Raw genomic sequence first — 6,558 nt, forward strand, 5'->3', positions numbered from 1 at the left:
AGAGTTCGACACCCAGCTTTGGCGCCTTTTCTCACTCTCTTCGTTCGCTGATCTCCGTCGAGACTAGACGTCCTACCGAGCTCTCTCCAACATTCCAGCACTAGAGCTACACAAATAACCACGAACTTCATTGACGGCGTCTCAGTAACCAAATGCGACGAGCTACCGAATTCCACTGTAAATAAATATTGTTGTGTTCAGAATCTGCGTTCCGTTGTTTCTTCAAGAAATTTAATGTACGGAAGCGGAGTACACCTAATGGTGTATAACCACTTTCCTACACAATCTTTTTTCTTGTTTTTGCTTTTTTTTCTTCTTTATAACCGGGTTCCAACCCGGGTCGCAGCCACAAAGTCCCCCTGCCACACTTCTCGGTCCAACATCACTGCCTTGGGGGTCCTGGATACATTGCAGCCCACTGTCTGCAATCAAGTTGTCGATATGTGACGACATTTACTTCTTACGTTACCATGAAGTGTGCCCCACAAAACTATTTGGGATGTTTCCAGTTCAGGGTGGCGCACACAGTGACCAGATTGTCGCAACCGTCTTTGCCTGATCTTCTCGCTAACTTTCGGCAGATCACCATCAAGGAATTTATTGCCATATGTTACTGCATTTCGCATTTAGGGGTCATTCGTAGCATCCTGTTTTGTAGTTTAAACTTCATAATATCCTTTTTCTTTCCACGTGTATAAATGTCCCTTAATACTTTTGAAGGGATTTCATACCATCGACCTTAATATGCGACTAACACTTTAGTGTATCATCTGTGGAAAGATAAACAGCAAAGTTGAACTCAGACCATAACTGGTCGCAAATAAACATTAGCTTTCTCTTATAATTCTATTTCTATCTAAAATAATTTATAAAAACATTAAATTGAGACTTTTCTTCATTTGTATTATATTTCATAAACAGTCGGCTTCGGTGGGATTTGAAATCAGAACGTACAGGTCCGTAAATAAATATAGCAAGATGCGACGCTCTCACAGATCTATCAAACTAGCGTCCTGGTAACATTGACCTCTGACAAAGCCTCAAATTTGTTGTTGGATATGATAAATTAAATTGGCCCAACAACGTCGGAGAAAATACCTTGATGAGTTTTGTCATGGACCATAACGTTGTGAATTCAAATCCCACCAGGATGGACTTTTCCTTTCATTCTTCTGGAATCGATAAAATAAAATAATACTAGTCGAGTATTGTTTTAGGTTGTCTCAAATAATTTTGGAGGGAGACACTAATGTCTCCTGCTGCGATGTATAACTGAGGGAATGGGGTATACTTCTTTAATTTGTTTATTCACTGTTGTCTTTTTTCCATTTTAAAAATTTTTTACAATGGGGAGAGCATAATTACAGTATGGCACCCCTTCTACCAATTTCTTATCCTCATTGCTTTCTGAAAAATGTATATATATTTTTCTTTCTTTTTTTTTGACGTGTGAAATTTTTCAGAGAAACGTTTCCAAGAGTGTAGATTACGATTATCTTAATAATATCTTTTAGGCGCTTCCCGCTTGCCAATTTTATTTTCTCCTTCTCTGTTCAAAATTTTGTGGTATCTCGGAAGGGTCATAATACCAATAATAAATATACACACTGGTTCAATGTCACTTCTTCATTATTCGTTAATTGGTTAGTTATTTAACCTAGTAACCAATCGATTGTTTAATTAATCAGTTGCTTAATCAATCAATCAGTTCTATTTGCCAAAGTCCTTTCGTTGCTATTTCCCTCTTCAATACCAGGTCAGCTTCAAAATTATATATATCTTTTTATAACAATTTGTTAAAGTATGCTTTGAAGAGTAGATTACGTAGTGATGATGTCTCAAGCATAATTTTGAAGAAAAAAATTGAAAAAAATGCTAAAGTGACAGGAATTCGTGGTGATAAAGTGTTCGGAAAGATCATTATTTTTTTCTAAGAAATAAAATATTCAAACCAGATACAATTCGTACATATTAAATAATATTTTTTTAAAAAGACCATTTTGGAGAAGAATACGAACTGAACATTCTGTTATCAGTGAGCAAAGACATGACTGCCTTTAAAAAATGTAAGTCCTGGGGGCGATTCGTCTAACTAAACCCTTTCAATGCAGTTTCCCAGCATGACAGCAGTCCATTAATTGAGACAAGTAAAAGATAATCTATTTATATATAAATGTTGTTATCTTGGAAATAGTAAATACCAGTTTCTATGAAATGAATTTTTATTGAACTTATTAAAAAGAAAAAGAAAATGCTTCATCTGGCGGAACTCTAGAATTATTTCTCTTTGGCAAACAACTTCAGGTTGAGCTAGATATATTAGTCTATCATCTCCCTTGAACTGAAAGAGTTGTGTACCTTTACATTTATACAGATCGTTTATTTTTGTGGCTATTTTTTAACTTTTTACTTTTTCCTTGGTGATATACTTGACTAACTTGGTTGGTGATCTCGGTACAAGACGAAAGGAACCTAACATATTAAAGGAGCTCAGAAACTGTATAAAATAGCTAACGAAACTTTTGTGTGTGTCAGTATTCATGTACGCGCACCTACCAGTTTATTTTCTACTGTTTTTTTTTTTTTAGATATTTCTTTATTGCCCACAGGAGGCTAAACATAGAGGGGACAAACAAGGAGAGACGAGGAAGTTATTAAATTCCGATTTAATCTTAATCTACAACATCTGAAAAGAAATACCCGTTTCTGAAAATTATGAGAAAACAAATCCCGAGGGAAGGGTGCATTTTTGTAGATATTTCAATCCTTGCTTTTCGTCAGTAGTACACAGTAATCTCTCGCCATATCGCGGTTTACCCATCGCTGTTTACTATTTAAACTTACGTCGATTCCTTCGTGGTGTTGTTTTGCATTTATAATAAAATAAATATATACAAGTTATAAAATTTTTTTTTTTTTTAAATATACAGTACAGTACTGTTTCTACTTCGCGGATTTTCACCTATCGCTGGTGAGCTTTAGAACGTAACACCCGCGATAGTCGAGGGATTACTATATAAGACAGTCGTTATTCCATATCATTACAATTGTTTCTACACATCGTCACATCAGTGAGCTGATATAATTGGCATATTGCGTAATGACTACCGTCTATCAAAGGTGTAACTAGGTGCACATAGCACTACAATTGATATTCTAGACCTTGCAAACAAATTTTAGTCATTCAATGTTGTAGTGGATTCCCGTTGCCCATAGACTTTGTACTCAGCATATATTAATATTATTATATACAAGGAAAATAGAAAGCATATATGTAAGAAGTGTTTATGTGTGCACATATAGATAGATGGATACAGTGACCCTAAAAGTAATTAATATGTACGTACCAGCTTTCAGGAATGTGTTTAAAATGCTAAAGTGACAGGAATTGGTTAATAAAGTTATACCATTATATTTAGTGGCTATTTAAGCAATGAGTTCGTAAATGGTTAAGGGGTTGGATGTGGTGCTGATGAAAGAGCAAGAATTCCTCAAGTATGGCATATACATCCATTACACATTTTCCCCATCTTCAATTGCCTTGTTGCTTATATAAGACGTATTCGGATACAAAACATCGTAACAAATCAGTACTGGCTCTAATTTCTATAGAAAATCTGTAGAGATAACCTTAACAAGTGATATATATGGAATTGTTTTATTTTTATATTTTTGTGTGTGGACATACAAAAATAAAAATCAATTCCATATATTATCTACTAAATATACTAATAAAATTGACGGTATATCTTCGAAGTTTCATTCCCTGGTAAAACTCCATGTATTTTAAACATTTTCTCATTATGCTCTTAGACAAAGAGTGCTCATGCAGAGTTGCCTCCCTTAGCTAAAGACCTCAAAATTGTGCGACCCAACCTGGTTTTCGTAGTTGTTTTTGTAGTAAAAAGAGTTGTGTAAAAAAACATACTTTATTTGGTAACCGAAAGATTACTGCTGGAATGAACAGATACGTAATTTTTCAATGTCTAACTTTTCCCTGTTGATATTTTGGTAATAACTTATAAATACAAATTTAATGCACAAATTTGTAATTAATTCAATGAGGATAAAAGGAAACAGCTGTAGGAAGAAATGATTATCAATTTATTAATAATAAAGAATTATTAACCACTAACTCTCTATTTTCTCCTCTTAATTTAATACGGATTATATACTTAATATATACCTTTTGATTTAGGGAAATTTTTATTTCCCAAAGATATAACGTATAGAATGAGTATTTTCTTGGATGTAATCATCTGTAGCAGCACAAGCAGTCAGCGCCATATTGGATGAGATCTCGCAGCAGTTATTGCCATCTCCGGGACTGGAGCGAGACCTCTCCTGTATCCATTTGCCATGCGCAAGATAACAACGAGGCTCGTGATGGCAAACTGGATAAAAGGGCCCAGCAATCAGATTCTATCTCTTTTCACCGCGAGCACTTGCAAAACACACTTTGCTGGCTGGTTCTCTAGGCTACTCCGCTTGTCGTATCTCCTGAGGCAATGGGTCCGCGTAACGACGAACTCACACCACTTGAGATGGCTGCAGAGAGCAACGCACTTCACCCCTGTATATATTGTAAATAAAACTGATTGAGAACCTGTGTTTTGCCTAAGACTTTTTTCCTCACCTGCTGGAGACTTAAACAGCATGAAGAACAAGAAATTAATGAGAGAAGGTGATATTTAGCCGATATCGAGAACCTTGCCTCCTATTATACATCCTTTTAAGAGGTTAGTATATCTTCTAAATAATTTAATGTGTGTGTGTAGTGTCGCATGATGTAATAACTCTATTCATCAATTAAGAAAAAAAACTCGTTTAACACAGCTGAAATGAATGAACCAATTTCCATCTGTTATTTATTTATTAATCACCTTACTCGGAAGCTGCAATTAGCTTGGATCTGGAATCTATTGAGCGCAGCACTAAAAGTGCAGTATGTGTTCCTAGGTACAGCCTTGAGATTCATGGTATATTCAGTCGGGCGCTTATGATCGTATATGCAATTGGAATTTTAATCAGTTTGTACTTCGGTATGTACATATAAGTTTCTCTAATTTTGTTTTGTATATGATTGCTATTTCTTTGACCCGAACTTTGTGCTTTTCTATATACGTACCTGATTCACGGGAATCCTGAACTCATATATATATATATATATATATATATATATATATATATAGTGCTATAATCCATTGTGTATATCAGCTTCATCTGTGAGTCACTACAAGTGAGAGGCAGAGTAACTAACACTGTCTATATAAATAGAGAGGGTTATATATGTACTTTCGCGCACTGATCAGCATTATGAGAAAGCAGCTGTCTGTCTAGAGACCGGTCGACTTGAAGAGAGAGAAAACGATTTGGCATTTCATATTCATATTCTTTGTAACTAAATTAAGCCAAGCAAAACAAAGGATTTCTCCTCTCTAATCAGCTTTGACTGATGAATGCATCGAGAAAGATTAAGGAATCCGCTCATTGTCATAAATTTCCTAGTGCAAAAGACAAAAACAATAGGCTTCGAATCCTAGCTTAGAAATTTGGTAGCTGCTTTCAACATTCTTGTATGGAGTGAAATGACAGTCTGATCTCATTCACAATACTCGCCCGCAGAAACACATTTTATACCTTCGAACGATGGTAGTGATTGTGCAATATGTTAGTTATATAAACCCACCAATCCAGATGTATATCCAGTGACAAGAATATTCCCACTGAACGATGACATTTGACAGCCAAGACCTGCGAACGATTGTCTCTAGTGCTATAATCCATTGTTTATATCAGCTTCATCTGTGAGTCGCTACAAAAGAGAGACAGAATAACAATGTCTATATATTGCTAGGTTTTTACCAATTGAACCCTGAAAGGTGTGTAGTAACGCCTGCGCATGCGTAGAATTAAACAAGCAAGCGTTTCCCGCTCAATTCATTCTCTTTCTCGCTGGCCAGCGATTGAGCATGGACGTGTGTTTAAAGCTGTCTCTACATCTTTCGGACTTACACTCGACAGCTCGCTCACACCAAGAACTAAAGATGTGTTTATATGTTTACCACCTAAATAAAGTGTTGTTTAAGTTGTTTAGTCTGGAGTTCAGCGTTCCGTTATATATTCTAAGTTTATAGTAGAAAGTCAGGTATACAATCTAAAGATGTATAACCCACTTTCTACTAAAGTGGTGACCCCCGACGAAGAAAAAACGCAGCATGGACTCTGGACTACCAACTTATAACTGGTGAACCTCGACTAAAGAACAAATACGGCCATGGAGACTGAACTACACATTACCAACATCTCCAACCATAGTCAACACGACTCAACAAGCGCGGTTTTTTTTCTCGCCTCTGTTGGAGTGGATATTTTCCACTCACGATAAACAGACAGGAATTGCAGCCTGCGACTTTCCAATTGTGTACTCAAAAAAAAACTTGGTATAAAACTCTCGTGTACTGACTTTTTAACTGCTGTGATATCTCACACACATATAGACGGCCTGTTTTTTATTATGTTCTTATATGTCGCATTTCACACTCTCACATACACATA

This window comes from Octopus bimaculoides, chromosome 8 (genome assembly GCF_001194135.2).
Source record: "Octopus bimaculoides isolate UCB-OBI-ISO-001 chromosome 8, ASM119413v2, whole genome shotgun sequence".
NCBI classification, from domain to species: domain Eukaryota; kingdom Metazoa; phylum Mollusca; class Cephalopoda; order Octopoda; family Octopodidae; genus Octopus; species Octopus bimaculoides.